Consider the following 17,587-nt stretch of genomic DNA (forward strand, 5'->3'; position numbering starts at 1 on the left):
TTAATTATTGTTTCAAGCAGTTGTTAGCCTGAGAATGTACTTCAGCCATGGTTGTGGTAGAAGTTCGCAAATCACGGAAGCTCGCTCATGAACAGGAGACAACGAATACCCATCGCTCAGGAGCTATACTCTCGTCCGGTGCTCTTTCTATCAATCCTACTTTTGCTCTCGCCTTCCTCTGCTCTTTACCAGGAATCTTTTTTAACCGTTATTGGTCATGGCTTTCAGGTTGCTTGTTGGTTCAGAACAATTTCTAGTGACTTGATCTCTTGGTTCCTGTTGGAGCACACTATTGTCTTTCAGCTGTGCTTCCGCTTTGATGTCAGGTGCTATGACAATCTCAAAACGAATATACCAGTGTTAAACAAATCAATGAAAACATCAGGAGTCCCAGTAAGCTGTCATTATACAAGTGCTTTAAACTTGTTGTTTTTCGTGTTCAAGTAGATTGTCAGATTTTTTACATTACTTGGTCTGTAGCTTTGCGATTTGTGGCTTTAGATGCAAATGTCAAAAAGATCATGCCATGAAACTTTGTCAATACTGGTGTTGGAGTGAGCCAGCCGCCAGAATATTAAACAAACTTGCTGAATTTCAGCTTTCGTCCACCCCTTCTTAGGGCCCGTTAAACATCGAATTTTCAAAGTTTAAAGCTGCAGAGTAGACGGAATTGTCAGTCAAAAAAAGTGATTGAAGAAGGAACGTTTTCAAGTACTGCCTTCATCATCAGGTGTAATTAAAACACAATCGAAAAAAAATGATTTACAAATATATAAATTTGTCATTGACTCTAGCTTTTGAATCCTAAGAAATGAGTTGAAATAAAAACAAATTTTGAATGTAGTTACAAAAAAAAATCACGTTTACAATTTTTTTCGAATTATTATTCCTCAGTTTTTGAAATTCCTGCTTATTTTGTTTTCAATTCCCGAAAAGGGATTTTTTTATTCATTTGCATTCATTCCTATCTGTTGTTTTCCTTTACTTGTCGGGGTTGACAAAATTTTAAATATCAGAATAAGTTTTGAGCTTAAAAATACAAATTTTTGCAATCAAACTTTCAAAACAGATAATTAGCGACTTTTAATTTTTCCCTCTGCTTCTAAACTCAAAAAATTAAAAACCCATTTTTAATTTGAATAAAAATTTGGTTCTCAGTAATCTTCATTAAAGTTGATTTGAGTCGGATATTAAATATTTATTAAAAAGCTTGTTTGTTTTTTAAACAACTTTTAAGCTTTTTCTGCGGCCTCAGAAAAGTCAAAGTCATTTTTCTCCTTATTGTTAATTTTTGTGGACGCAAACTGGTATCAATTTGTATTGAATGCTGTAGCAAAACAAAGCTCGTCGATTTCTCTGTTTTAGTATTGAGGCAATTTAGAATTAACTGCTGATTTTTTTTCAGTAGCGACAAAAACCGACTTCTAAGAGCCCGAGGAAATTGTCGGCTGTATTTATTATTCTTTTGCACGCAGCTCTGGTCCCAATATGTTCTAAGAGCTTCCTCCAACGCGCAGATTATTAGAGCCCCACGAACGCTCAGCTGAACGAGAAGAATTGGGAATGCTAAAAACTGATTGGCAATTGTTGTGTTTAACATCTTAAAAAGTTTTGGGATGCAAACTGTCTATTTTCAGATTATTTCAGCTAGGAAAGAATTGTCATCAACCACCGGTACCAGAATTGGATCCATATTTATATTCAAAACCCTGCCACTTCGTAGCTTTGACGGGTGAAGATCCAATTTGTTTCCACCCGTTCAAATTATCGCAAACGAAAAATCTGATTCTGACAGACCCTGCGATACCTGTGTACATTTTACAGTTCATTTATTTATTTGGTGCAGTAAAATTCCCTGCGATGTTTTTATTTAAATCTTTTTTTTGCCCCTCATTTCCTAGTTCATTTATGTTCATACCTGATGTTCGAGTTACTTTCTTTTCATCTTACTTTGGTTTCCCGCTTTGTGATCAGACATGTCTGATCACACATTCATGCTTGTTTACAAGTACTTGAGTTAGACTTTCATTTTCTCAATTCAAAATCGGTTGCTCTTCTCTCTTTGCAAAATCGCACCGCGAGTAAGCACAAAAGAATTAAGTCCAGATTTCGCTCCGCAAATCACAATTCTAAAAGTATTATGCTAACACGCTTTGCAAGTGCCTATCGAAATCTACTAGAGTACAAAATAGAGCAAACAAGCGTACACCAGTTCAGATAGATGCATTTTGGTACAAGCTAACACCCGATCCTCCCCTTCGTTGGGAAAAAGGAGAGTACAATACAAACTGGCACTACTCGCAATGGAGAATATCATTCTCGACACTCTACTTGGACCAAAACCTGAGATGATGAATGTTCCTTTGGAACCCCTATATGAAGAGATAATAGTTGGTTTGTCGGCACAATCTGAGAGAGAAAGAAATGCCCTCAATGCTGAGCAAAAAACGAATTGGCAGAACAAGTGCCAACGACTGATTGAAATCGGTATAATGTGTGGAGATAATACATGGCCACACGCGGATTGAATAACGGTCTCACTTTTTTACTTCAACACCAGGGTAAAGAATGACGGATCCTGAATTTTAAAAACCCGCAAATAATGATCGATATATTGTCCACTGCGGAACTTTGGAATATTGTAGAAGCTGCATTCATACGACCCCGAAACATCACTTTCGATTGTCATGTCTTCTTGATCACAAAACAATTTCGAGGTGAGACTGTCGAGCATTTCTACGGTGAGCTAAAAGAAATAGCTGAAAAATGAAATTTTGAAAATAAGGAAACCCTAATAAGTGACATATTCATCACCAACTTGATTGACCCTGAGATTCCGAAATAACTCATTTAACAAACTGCAGGACCGCGACAAGCGTTGGAATTGGCAATCAATATGCAAATCGGGATGCGATACCAGCGTCAAATTCAACAATATAATAAGACCCTCATCCCGATCAGCGTGATCGCAATTCAATTTGCAGGTCGCTCGCGATCATCAAATTGGTCATTCTCAAACAATTTCCAAAAACAAGGAAACCGCACATCCCTTTATTGCTCAAGTTGCAGCGGAAACTGGCCCCAGAACATTCGCAATCATTGCATCGCCAAAGGCAATACCTGTATCAATTGCGTGTTAAAGAATCCTTTTGCCAAAGTCTGCATGAAACAAAAGAATGCGAATTCCCAATACCCCGAGAAAAAACACTATATACAGCAGATAAAGAACCGCATGCCAAAGATTCGGCAAAACTTTTTTACTCAGCTTTTTTAATGGGTAGGACAATACGGTCGCCCTGACCCAAAACGACATTGCAAAAATAGAACCCCTAAGCATGCCAATCAAAATCAGTAATATATCAAGTACACTACTCGTGGAATCCGGGAGCGCGTGTAGCATTTTCAATTTTTCTCTCGCGACGCAAGTAGTGACAAACAGTCCACACGCTATCTCGACCCACGAGAATGCAAGCCTTAACTCAGGACATTTTCGAATTAACCGATTCGTTGTGAAGGAAAAATACAGGTTCCAATGTCGAGCAATGGTTGGACCTCTCATTCGCCCTAATTCACGGTCGTTATTGATGGCCTAAAATCTCTAATCGGTTGAGATTTTTTCGATCAATTGGGACTAGGTGTAACGCAATCCTTTTTTTCTCCAGGTAATCAAGTCAACACAATTTCAGCATCTTCTGAATTCAAACAGCAAATTGCAAAAACATTTCCTAACTCAATGTTGCGCATCGGAAGATGAAAAAAAGCACGTGGCAAAACCAACTTTTTACAAAAATTTCCAACTTAGACATCAAAAGGTTAGATGGATACCTATTAACCTTCAGGTTAAAGTTAATAACCAACTCAAAAAGTTGTTAGGTGAAAAACACATAAAAAACTCACTAATTCTCCTGATAAATATTTTATTTCTCCCATTGGAGTCACTGTCAAACATGATCAGACAATCACACTTGCAATGGACTGAAAATTGTTAAACAAAGCTATTCACAAAAACAAATACCAAATGCCTAATATTGATACGCATATCGAATCGAAGTCTCAATAAATTAGTGCTCTCGCATCGCAAAACACGACTTATATTTCTACACTAGACTTAAAGAACGCGTACAGTCAATTAAAACTAGACCCTAAAAAAGCCAAGTACTGTAATTTTAATATAATTAGCGGCGATATGACAGGCACTTATAGATTTCAAACTGGATTTTAAGGTTTAAGAGATATGCTAGCAGAATGTCCAAAAGCAATGGATTACACATTTATAGTTCAAAAGAATACTTATTGTTTTCTCGATGACATCTTGATTGTATGTAAGGGTTGGAGGCAGAACATAAACGAATCGTTCTAAATTGTCTCGAGCGGTTGGATGACGAAAATATTAGAATAAACCTTCTAAAATATCTTTTTTCAAAGTAGAAATTGATTGGCCCAGACACCACATTTCACAGTTGGCTATTTCGCCCATCGAGAGCAAGACTTAAGCTATTTTGGCTCTTGAAGCATCAATGACATTGAAGAAACTCTTTTTTTTGGTTTCAGTACACTATATCAGTAAATTTATTCCAAACCTGGCACAATTCAGCTACCCATTTCTTTCTTCATTGAAAAAATGATCTAAATTTATCTGGACTGATGTACATGAAAACTGCTTCAATGAAATACAGAATCGTATTGAGAATGCCATTGAGTATAGTCACTTCAACCCGCAACTCGATTCACGGGTCAAATATGACGCCAACCGATCCAGTCTTGGAGCGGCACTTGAACAATTAACAGTTGATGGTTGGAAACCAATTGCGTTTACATCTCGATTTTTAAATTCGTGTGAAGAAAGACATATTGTTAATAAACTTGAACTCCTCGCCGTAGCTTGGTTGAATAATTACTTTAAAAAATACTTGTATGGCAGACATATTACAGTAATTACCGATCACAGAGCCCTCCGTTCTATATTTAAAGAAAATTGTTCTAATAATTCTTATAACAGTCGCTTAACTCGCTGGATTGATCGACTTCTACCTTTTCAACTTGATATCAAACATTTACTTGGGGCGAAAACGGGTTTGGTGGACTACTTCCCATGACATCCTATCCAAAAAGCTAAAAAAGTGTCCACATATGATGAGGAATTCATCGTTGCCAAATTAAAACCTATTTCTGCACCAGTGGATTTATTATATTTAAAATCCATTGAATCTCTACGTCATTTACACAATTTATTACAAAAACACAATCCCGCACCTCAAATCACACCTAAATTTGAATCTACAGCTAAAGGGATTAATTTACTTAGCACACCTTCAACGCGTGTACATAAGCATGATTATTACTCGTCCCACGCGCGGCAAAATCTAGTTACAAAAACAAACTTTAGTTACAACAATTTGAAAGATAAGTACCCGCGTCGCAATTACGACTTAACACTTCACTCGTTATGCGAAATTCAATTCAATTTAAGCAACATCTCAAAAACCGGAATGAAAAGTTTTTCGCGAGGCTCTATAATCATTTCGATAAGTCCCGCCAATTAGGAGACATTCCAAAAATCTTTCTCAAAATCACTACGAAAAAAAGGATCGGTGCTTTTTGCCCAAAATCACTCTCGAGTTAAGATGCATAAATTCTCTTCAAAAATTACATCATATTTTGAGAACTACTCTGAAATAAATCATATCAATTCTTAATGAATAAATTGCCTTCTAAGAAACAAATTACAAGAATTCGAAAAACCGGCGCCTCACGCCCCGCGAATCCACTGTCTACTTCCCCAAGTTCATCTCGCACCGCAAGGCAGCCCCTAAATTCTCCAAGTGCTACTCGCAGCCCGAATCCTTTGCTCATTACAACCCCAACTTCCCCAGCACTGTCATCAAACATTAGCACTCCCTTAACACCCAGCCCCAAATTCCTACATTCCATTCGACAATATTGTAATTAAGATTTTCAGTAAATCGTTGATCGCAGCCCTCACTAGCAACGACGCCATTCTAAAAGAGGTTCCCAATTGTAACCTCACAAACAACGAAGTTCGTCTAAAGGAGTTTAACCTCTACATTCACTCCTATTGGAGAAATCTCCATGTTGCTTCCGGCTGCGTGCGTATGGCGAAGAAAATTGCTATTCCGAACGTCCCGCGCGAAGCCCCGATTGATGATATACAAGCGAGCCACCCAGGTACCTGGGGGAAATGCATGGCCACGCAATGCTTCTGGCCATAATTGAACCAGGAATTCATAGTCAAAGCGACGAAGTGCAAATCTTGTACAGCAATTGGTAAAAATCTTAAGCCTCTAATCCCAGCTAAACAATTTTAAACTCATATACCGTGCGTAGAACAGAATCATGAAATCCAAATTGACTTTGAAGGACGAATTTTTGACGAAAAGGGTAATGAAGTCTATTTCTTAGCCGTTATAGATCGTTTCTCTAAATACCCTACTGCAATTATATATGAAAGAGCAAATGGACCAAATGCTTTAAAATTTTTGGACATGTACCTTGAAAATCACGGGATTCCTCGTTCCATTGGACTGTATCAAGCAAAATGTTTGGTTGGAAATCAAGTAAATACCTTCTGCAATAAGAATATTATTGAAATTTTTGAAGCCCCTATTAACGACCATCCTGCTATTGGTTCGGTAAAAAGACTAATTCAAACTTTTAAGAATAGACTGGCATGTATCAAAGAAAAAAGTTGGCTAATAACGCATTTCATTTAAAGCATACATTGAAGATCATTTTTCGCCAATTGCGAATAAGTGAACAAAAAACATCAAAGATCTTTGAAGCAGAGTTTCACAGTTTGGCCAAAAACCTAATACCCCCCTGAGCGTAATTTCCACTAATCTTAAATTATCTAATTTCTCATACGAGAATATTGTAAACCACTATTTAGATGAAGACACAGTCAAACCCGAGGACATTCTACCGGACGATAAGTGGCTCAGTGGATACAGAAGTTACGTTAAAGTAGCGCTAGGAATGATTATGGCTACACGGGAGGCCAGTGAAAGAGAAAGAGAAAACATGGACGGCGAGTCTCAATTTTGTGCACGTGTGTCTGCAGGCCAATCCTTCTCACAGAAAATGCCGTAAAACACAAATTGGCCCGAAAGATCTATGGCAAACGACGTTCAAAAAAGAATCCAGAGGGCTTGTACGAAGTGCTTGCCTCAAGCTCCAATGTTTTAAATATGAGCCCTACAATGTCGACGATGAAAATGCCTGGAAAAACCATAACCACTGTGCGAAATAGTGACGTAGCCAAATTCGGAACTCTTCAGGAGCGACAAACTCCATTAAAAGTTTACGCCAATCAATGGGGCCACGGGCTTTTAGGAAGCTTGTGGAGGAACAAATCCATGGCCATATCAAACAACTCATCCTCAAGACCAAGTGTGACAAAAAAGGCAGCACCGCAGGCGGGATCCTGTTAGTGGGGATTCATCTTCTCGCTCGAAAATTTCACGCGCTATGCGAGGGCGCATTCCAAAGAAACCCAATTTCCTAGGTATTCGAAATCAACAAAATGAGAAACAGGCAGCTTCCACTAGCGAATTGATACTTCTTCAAGAGTCAGCATCATCGTCTGCCTTGCAACAAGTTGTACCAGCAGCCTCCATTTCACAGGGCAAATGTACATCAGGCAGGAACCGACTTAGCCCTTCATACTACGGCTTTGACTCTGAATATCGTCTGACTCGGCCCTCACAGCTCTAAAAAAACGCCCACGCCGAGCTCGAGATGTTGAAAACTTCCAACCCCCACCTGCATCGGTTGTGAAGACCGTACAAAAAATTGCTACGCAACAACCCGACCTCCTGATCCTCGGGTTCGCCTCTTAATCAACCAGCAGACCCCGACCTTAGATGACGTTGTGAGGTCAATGACAGATTTCAGAGCTGAGAATCGAGAGATGGATGAGTGATTCACTTTAAGATCAGAAAACTGAAAAAACTGTTGAACTCATTACTTAGTATTAATCTATTATTGGATATGATAACCAGCACATATATTGGTATTATTTATTTAACCGGAGACGAAGTATTAATTTGTAAATATCGTTACTATTATTATTCACAATGAAAAAAATGTACAATAAGTACAATTTTTGCGTTTGTCACAACAAGATTTATGTGATATCTGTGTACATTTGTCAGTTCATTTTTTTATTTGGTGCAGTAAAATTCCATACGATGTATTTATTTAGTTAAATTTTTTGCCAATTCCTAGTTCATTTTTCTTCATACCTGATGTCTCGAGTTACCTTCATTTCATCTTACCTTGGTTTCCTGCATTTCACCGTTCTTATCACACATTCATGCTTGTTTACGAGTACTTTCATTTTCTTTATTCAAAATCAGTAGCTCTTTTCGCTTTGCAAAATCGCACTGCAAGTAAGCACAAAAGAATTAAACACAGATTTCGATCTGCGAATCACAATTCTAAAAGTTTTAAGCTAACACGCATCGCAAGTGCCTATCGAAATCTAATAAAGTACGAAAGACCCACAAACCAAAAATCTGATTTTCCGAAACTTATTTTCTATCGTTGCTTGGCGCAAAAAGTCAACACCTATCCCCGTTCAAACCCCCCACTGGCTTCTACGATATAATTGTGTTGTTCATTGGTGGACAAAATTTGTCCGAAGATTTCTTGACCTCCTCTGAAGAGGTGACCAGACCAGACCAGACGTAATCGCCGAAGAACTCAGCTTTTTAGCCAACGGCCCGGTACCACTAGCGAAAAGATGTCTTTGTTATCGGAAAATTTCCCAGAGGTAAATCGATATATAAACAAAGCGATTAAAAACCTTGAGCAATAGTCTGCATAAGGTAGCAATCAAAAACGACTAGAAATTTAGAATCAGTAAAAATATATATTGTTCAGAAAATCATCTAAAAAACGACAAAGAAAATGTAAACGGTGTAGCTTTTGATAGTATTTGCACGATACAGACAGCAAAATTTTTCAAAATATTTTCAGCAGTTCAATCGACAACCAAGGCCATCTTCATACATTCGAATGCATGGGCGGTGTGCAAGAACGTGGTTATTTCGAAATATAGAGCCCACGTTTCAGTATTGATTCCAAAAGTTTGCTCTTTTCCAATAGCTTTTCAATCACGCGTAGTGGCTCGCTCCATCGTTTATCAACAAGTTTACATTTCACCAGAACCAGAATCAATTTCATAGAAATCTCAAAACACAATAGAGTAAACAAAAACCACCGGTACAGTATTGGTTCCACGAATTTCAATGGCAACCAATTGACTCCAATAGTTAATGAAGAAAGCAGTAAACAAGTGCGCCAATTGAAACGAGACATTTTCTTTTATATCACGTTATTTTTTCATGCGCCTGTTGCAATTTCGTTCCGTGATTTATCATGTAAATTTTGTTGCATTCTGTCTATAATGTTTTAAATATTAGGCATTTGGTAATCATTTTCATGAATTGATTTACTGATAACTTTACAGTCAAGTGAAAGTTTGACTGGTTAATCTAATTTTACAATAATGACGATTGGTTATATGATATATTTTATCAAAGAAATTATATGACTTATCTATGTGCTGTTCTTAAATGTGTTTTTCAAGTTATTTGCTACTAATTGTTGTAAACTAATGGTACTCCGTGCTATTTTTGATAGAGCTATTATTTTGAGACTATTATTTAACTGTGTGAGTTTCAGATTGACAATTTTTGGTGGTGTGTAGTCGTGTGTTATTTTCTCTATTGGGTATGTATTGATTTTGATTAATATAACTTTTAAGTTCACTTAATTGATTAAGTGACAGCTCTCTACAAAAAATTGTTTCATGCCCCTACAAAGACGTTGAACGTCTTCAACTACAATGTTCTTTGCACGTTTAGCGGTCATAGAAGACGATGGTACTTTTGGACAATAGTTTTGATTTCATCAAAAGAAAAAAGTTTCATATCGTTCAATACTGGCTCATTTGACCAGTAGAATTGTTTGTGTGCTTTCGTGAGGAGTTTGGCAATTTTTTCGAATAATTGAACAAATGTACCCCGAATCCATTACACCTTTTGTGGACAGCTTACCAACTCGAGCTTGGCTCACTGGTTCCCGTTCTCTCAATTTTTCAATCTTGCAACAAAGTTTACTTTGACACCATTGCAGTAATTGTCTTGTTTCCCCCCGATAATGATATGGGTTTGCATTAGGGAGTCTATTTAAATAATTTTGTACACTGTATTTGTGACATTAATTGCTGCATCTGACAAAGTATCATCCACGTTGCTGGATCTTGGTTTGGATTTCCATTTTGCTCTTTTTTTGTTTACTGCAAAATTTATGAAAAGTGGTTTTTATTCCACAGTTGTTGCAATTTTTTCCTTGAGAAAGTTGGGCAGGAATGACGATTGCCTTGTGACTACAAATTTTTAGAATTGGTAAAACTAGTTGGTTTCGGTCTCTTGTTTTGTCTCCTTTGTTGATTATTTCTAGGAAAAGGCTTGCAGATTCTTTCAACTGGATTCGCGTTGTCTGAAGTACTGACTGTATAGGCCAATGTGAAACGATTCCGAATTGTTGTTGTCTTCAAATTTCATTTCTAATTGCTAGTTCCATAGCTCGTTTCATTTGTTTTCGCATTTTCTGTTGTATATCACCATCAAGCATATTCCCATTGAAGAAATTTCGTATTATAGATTTCTAACGACTACCAGGGTTAAAATTCAGGTACCACTCACGCAAGGAACCATAGAAAGTTTTATAGCTTCTGCGTTTACTTGTTTTAATGTTAGAAAGACTTGTCATATGCTATGTTGTACGTAGCTTTTTGGTACCATAGTGTACTTGTCATATGCTATGTTGTGCTGTTGGTTGAAGAAACTGTCTAAATTTTTATGATCGAATTATGAAATCGGATATTTTTGTCTATTTCATATTTCGATTCTTGTAAACAAAAGGCCCTACGTACCTCTGATCCAATGAGCATTTATGACAACAAGGCGGCTCGGTAATGGGCGATCGCACATAAGGTTCCGACCCCGCTCATCCACAATTTTGGCATAATTGTCTACCAAATGAGGAACAGATCGAAAAACACAAAAAATTCAAGTACTTTTCAAAAAAAACTGGTGTATGAACGAAAAGATAGCCTCCAAAGCAAATAACTCAGTGGAGTAAAAAATGATGCATTAGATTGTGAGATATGCCGATATTAAGAAAGCGAGCGAAGACGAACGGCAAAATCAAACAACAACAACAAACATTAATTACATCAAAAAATTTATGTCAGTTTTAAAAAACAAAACTTAATAAAAAGTCAAAAGCGCGTCAGATAAAACTGAAAATAAACTAAATAACATGTAATTCACCAGAAAAAATGGTTATTCACCAGTTCATAATAAAACTTGGTAACAATTAGACAAAAAAGAACAGAAACTTTAAAGTTAGAAAATTCGCTGAAATATTTTTTAGAATATAATTTCAAAATAATGAAAACCACTGGGAATCAACTAAAATATCCCATATGTTTACAACTACCAATGTTTCTATAAAAGGGAATTAAGAACTCTTGGTATTCAATTTTTTATGCAGTTACTAAAAGAACAACAAATAGACAACAAACTGAAAATCAATTAAAACTTGCCAGAAAACGATTTGGATGCCGTAAAGCCATTCTTTGGCCCCCCAAATATGTTCGGTTGCACCTTCGTTGAACACCGATAATGTATTATATGGCCGCTCAATAAAGAAAATAAGCAAAAATTAGACAAAAAAGAAAAAAAAACAAAATTACGTAATACTTGTTTTTTTTTCGAAAAAAAATTATTTCCAAAAACCATTAATTACAAAATGAAAAATTTGAATGGGTTCGTCCATTCTTCCTAAGGAAGCCCTGAGACATGCAAATATCCAGAATATGTCTAACGTCTGCAAAAAGAACATCAAATATGACAAAAATCGAAAATTCATTTACTTTTTTTGTGAAAAACCCGTGTGGAAGCCAGTAATGTCACAACGAATTCTCTTAAAACTTTTGATTTTGCGACACCAATCCATTTTGACATCTCCCCTTGAAATGTATTATGTGACCTTTCATTAATGAAACTAGGTAACAATTAGACCAAAAAGAAAAAAAGCAAGATTATGTAATACTTGTTTTTCTCGAAAAAAATTTATTTCCAAAGACATGAAAGCCATTAAATACAAATGAAAGGATTGAAAAGGTTCGTTTATTTTTCCCAAGGAAGCCCTCAAGACCTGCAATTGTCCAGCACAAGAAGTCTTGCGTCTAAGAAAAGAACGTCAAATATGACAAAAATCGAAAATTAATTTATTTTTTTTGTGAAAAACCCATGTCGAAGCCAGTAAAGTCATACCGAATTCTTTAAAAACATTAGATTTTGTGACACCAATCCCTTTTGACACCTTCCCGCGACAAAAATATGTCATCTTTAACCTTTAATTAACGAGACCAGGTAACAAACAGACAATAAAACCAACAATAATGAGAAGTTGAAATGTTTTTTTTTCATTTTGGAAAACAATTGTTTTCAAAATCATGAAAGCCGTTATCTATCTTCTAATATCAGAACATCGGCTCATCTACTCCTCCAGGAAAAACCAATCAAACTGGGTCCTTGTACAGGAAATCAAATACCACTAAAAAGACAAAGTAAAAACGACACTTGAAGACAAAATTAAAAAATTCAATTAAATTCTTCGAGAAAGTACTGTCGAAGAGGTCAAGAACCACAATCTATATCTTTAAAGATTTAAATATTATGAATTTTGCGTTATTTTTAACGCGAAAATTGTGATATATGAACTGACAATAACGTGATAATTTGTCAAAAATAGAAAACAAGAAAAATTGGCAAAAACCTAAAAGCTAAAAAAAAATTGTGAAATCTAGTAGTATCAAAGCCAGAACACCATAACTTAAGGCGCAAAACCACAATAAAGACTAAATTTGATTTCAGCCGAAAGAAGGAGCACTCTTTGATTGGTGACACAAAGCTCAAGTTGACCAAAATAAGAGAAAAATGGAGGCAAAGTTCAATAAGCCATTTTTTATTTTAAAATCAAATATTTTAAAAGTGAAAACGACCATAAGCTTTCAAGCAATCACCTAGATAAATTAATTTTGAGTTCATTAGGAAGCCAATAGGACCTATCACCAGAAAGCTTTGATTTGAAATGTTCTGTTATTTAATTAATACAAAAAAGATCGAATTTTTTTTAATAAAAAACCGACTGACGATAATCCAAATTTTTGGTGGATTGTAAGGGCCAAGATTGGTACAGAACTATTCCTGTTAAAGTTGATTTTTCATTAGGAATATTTAATTTTTGGAATGTCATTGATATAGATATTTTGTTAAAAAATCAAAAATAAATGCTACGTTTTTGATGATCAACGAATAAAGTTAGCAAAAAACGGCAAAGTTTTATTTACAGAGCACTCTCAACCGAAGTTGAAAAGGAATAAACCTCCTTTTTAGTCTACAAAGATTGTGTTAGTGGTGTTTGGGTGTGTACCTTCTGCAAATTTGATCAGTGTGGACTAAAGAAACTTATTTCGTGCTGTTTTTGATGAAGAAGTCTGAATTTTGTAAAATATTTAGCCGGAATTTGTGGCAAAAAAAAATCAATGAAAATAGCCGACAATATATTTTGTCTTTAAACGTAAAATCATCAAAATTTTTTGAAAAATTTCATTAAAGTTTATCAAAATTGGCGAAATTTTAGTCAAAAAATTCCGAAAAAAGTGAATGAAATCAATGGAATTCACTCTATTTTCTCGAAAGTTTAAACCTCGATATCTCCCTGTCAAAAACGAAAATAAAAAAAATCGTTTTAATTCCATATTCTACGCTGGACAAGCTTTCTAATGATAACAGCCTCAACTCTCTACGATGAATATATCGATCGGCCAAAATTGACTGAACAAAAAAAACCCATTAGAGTATATAGTTCCTCCCCCCCCTCAAGAGGGGTCGGAACAATAAAACGGCTTTCCTATCGCAGAACTTCCCTGGTCAATCTCCACAAAAAATCAACCGGCCTCGATCTTTTGGAATTTATTAAATTAGGAGTTCTTTAGTGGTTCGTTGCTCATTCTACATTCTCATTCATCATTCAAATGGAGCAACACCACTTTCACAGTTTTCATGGTTTTTATCGTAGACAGATTCTGGTGGCAAGGTTACTTTAATTGGAGCTTCCTCGTGAGGGAAATTTATTGAGAATCCCTCCCTAGCTAGAACTGCCAGTTTTAGATTAACACGCCATCTTTCCCACCTGAGGGGGTTTCCAGGGTTGGTTTTTCCCAATGCATGTCTATACAAGTAACGCTCGTTCTTTATATGCTGAAGGCACGATGTGATACTCGGTTTGTACAATACAATGATTGCGAGACGAATGCGTTCCTTTTAAGTGGATCAGCACTTGTTCGGCGATATTATTCCAAAATTAAAAGCAAGCTTATAAAAATTTTGAATTCTGTTTATTTTTCTGTCACAATTCCCCTATACAAATCAAATTATAGGGAAACCCCGTACAATTCCACCTTGCAGTCAATGGGGCTCAAAAAAGAGACTATGGAAAGAACTGAATAATTAGATTACTATCGGAAGAATGAAATTAAGACGATGAAAAGCATGATACATAAATAAATGACTTGCCCTCAAGCAGATGTAGAAATCTGGTAATTGAACAGATAATTGTTTTATATTAATATCAGAACTCGGGTTCAACCATTAGGGATATCACATAAACTTGTACAAAGGTATCCACATTTGGTTAAAAAAAATTTATGAAATTCTGTATAAGATGAAATCAACAGTTTTGCCAATGACGATATATGTGCAACAAGGAGGCTCGGTAATGTGCAATCACACATAAAGTTCCGACCCCGCTCATCCACAATGTTGGCATTATTGACTACCAAATGAGGAGCAGATAGAAAAATTCAAGTTTTTTAAATAAAAGGATGGTGTATGAACGAAAACTAAGTGGAGTAAAATATAATGTATTAGATTGATGAGATTTTCCAATTTTAAGAAAGCGAGTCAAGATGAACAGCGAAATCCAACAACAACAACAAACATTAATTACATCAAAAAATTTGTCCGTTTTAAAAGACAAAGATTATTAACAAAGTCAAAATATCGTAAGAAAAAACACACTAAACAATATAAATTGTAATTCACCAGAAAAGATGTGGCACAAGACCATAATAAGGCTTGGTAACAATTAGACAATAAACAATAAAAACAGTAAATTTGAAAAATTCACTTATAATTTTCATGAACAATTAATTTCAAAGTAATGGAAACCAACAGATATCAAGTAAAATATCCCATAGGTTTAAAAAACCACGAACAACCAATAGACAGCAAATAAAAAAATCAGTTTATTTTCGCCAGAAAACGCTTTCGATGCCGTAAAGCCATTCTTCAAAATATGTTCGATTGCATCTTCTGCAAACACTATTAGTGTATAATGTGACCTCTCAATAATGAAACCAGGTAACAAGTAGAGAAAAAAGAAACAAGAAGGCAAAATTATGTAGTTCTTGTTTTTTTCGGAAAAAAAAATTATTTCCAAAGACATGAAAGCCATTAATTACAAGATGAGGTAGTTAAAAAGGTTCGTTTAGTCTTCCAAAAGAAGCCGTTGAGACCTGCAATTTTCCAGAGTATATTATACGACTACAAAACGAACGTAAAAAATGATACAATTTGAAAAGTTATTTTTTTTGTAACAAAAAACCGTGTCGAAGCCAGTAGAGTCATAATGAAATCTTTGAAAGCGTTAGATTTTGTGACACTGATTCCTTTGAGACCTTCCCTTGACAACAATTTATTATTTGTTTATATTATTCATTTTGGAAAATAATTGCTTTCAAAGTCACGGAAGCCGTCAGCTATCTACTAATATCAGAATATCGACCAATTTTTAACCACAAAAAGCCAGTGAAACCGGGTCAAACAGGAATTTTCATACGACTAAAAAGACAAAGTAAAAACGACAGTTAAAGACAATAATAAAAATTTCGATTGAACTCTTCGAGAAAGATTAGTCGAAGCCATTAAAACCAGAGTCCATATCCTAAAGATTGTAATATTATCGATTTTGCTTGGTTTTGAACGCCACTAACCTAACATGCGAACTGTCAATAACGTGATAATGTGACAAAACCAGAAAACTGGGCAAATACCTGAAGTTTAAAAAAAATGGGAAATCTAGTAGTATCAAAAGCAGAAACCATAACTTGAGGAGTAAGACCGTAATAAAGATGAAATTGCAATTCGGTAGAAAAAAGAAGCATTCTTTCATTGCATAAATTAAGCTAAGAATTGACCAAACTAAGAGAAAAATGGAGACTAAGTTCAAAAAGCCGTTATTTATTTAAAAATCAAAAAATTTTAACAGTCAAAGCGACAAAAGCTTTCAAGTAATCACTTAGATACAAAAATTTGGAGTTTATTAGCAAGTGAATTGAACCTATCACTTAGTGTGCAATCAATTGAAATGTTCTGTTATTTAATTAAAATATAAAAAAAGTTTTTATGAAAAAGACCAACTGACTACAATCCGAATTATTTATGGATGGTAACAGTCCAAGATTGTCCAAAACTAGCTATATAATTTAGTTTGCCCATTGAGAACACTTATTTTTTTGAATGTTAAAGGTATAGGTTTTTTGCTAGTTAAAAATCAAAAATATGTCATCTTTAACCTTTAATTAACGAGACCAGGTAACAAACAGACAATAAAACCAACAATAATGAGAAGTTGAAATGTTTTTTTTTCATTTTGGAAAACAATTGTTTTCAAAATCATGAAAGCCGTTATCTATCTTCTAATATCAGAACATCGGCTCATCTACTCCTCCAGGAAAAACCAATCAAACTGGGTCCTTGTACAGGAAATCAAATACCACTAAAAAGACAAAGTAAAAACGACACTTGAAGACAAAATTAAAAAATTCAATTAAATTCTTCGACAAAGTACTGTCGAAGAGGTCAAGAACCACAATCTATATCTTTAAAGATTTAAATATTATGAATTTTGCGTTATTTTTAACGCGAAAATTGTGATATATGAACTGACAATAACGTGATAATTTGTCAAAAATAGAAAACAAGAAAAATTGGCAAAAACCTAAAAGCTAAAAAAAAATTGTGAAATCTAGTAGTATCAAAGCCAGAACACCATAACTTAAGGCGCAAAACCACAATAAAGACTAAATTTGATTTCAGCCGAAAGAAGGAGCACTCTTTGATTGGTGACACAAAGCTCAAGTTGACCAAAATAAGAGAAAAATGGAGGCAAAGTTCAATAAGCCATTTTTTATTTTAAAATCAAATATTTTAAAAGTGAAAACGACCATAAGCTTTCAAGCAATCACCTAGATAAATTAATTTTGAGTTCATTAGGAAGCCAATAGGACCTATCACCAGAAAGCTTTGATTTGAAATGTTCTGTTATTTAATTAATACAAAAAAGATCGAATTTTTTTTAATAAAAAACCGACTGACGATAATCCAAATTTTTGGTGGATTGTAAGGGCCAAGATTGGTACAGAACT

This window comes from Convolutriloba macropyga, chromosome 3 (genome assembly GCF_964194025.1).
Source record: "Convolutriloba macropyga chromosome 3, txConMacr16.3, whole genome shotgun sequence".
Taxonomy (NCBI): domain Eukaryota; kingdom Metazoa; phylum Xenacoelomorpha; order Acoela; family Convolutidae; genus Convolutriloba; species Convolutriloba macropyga.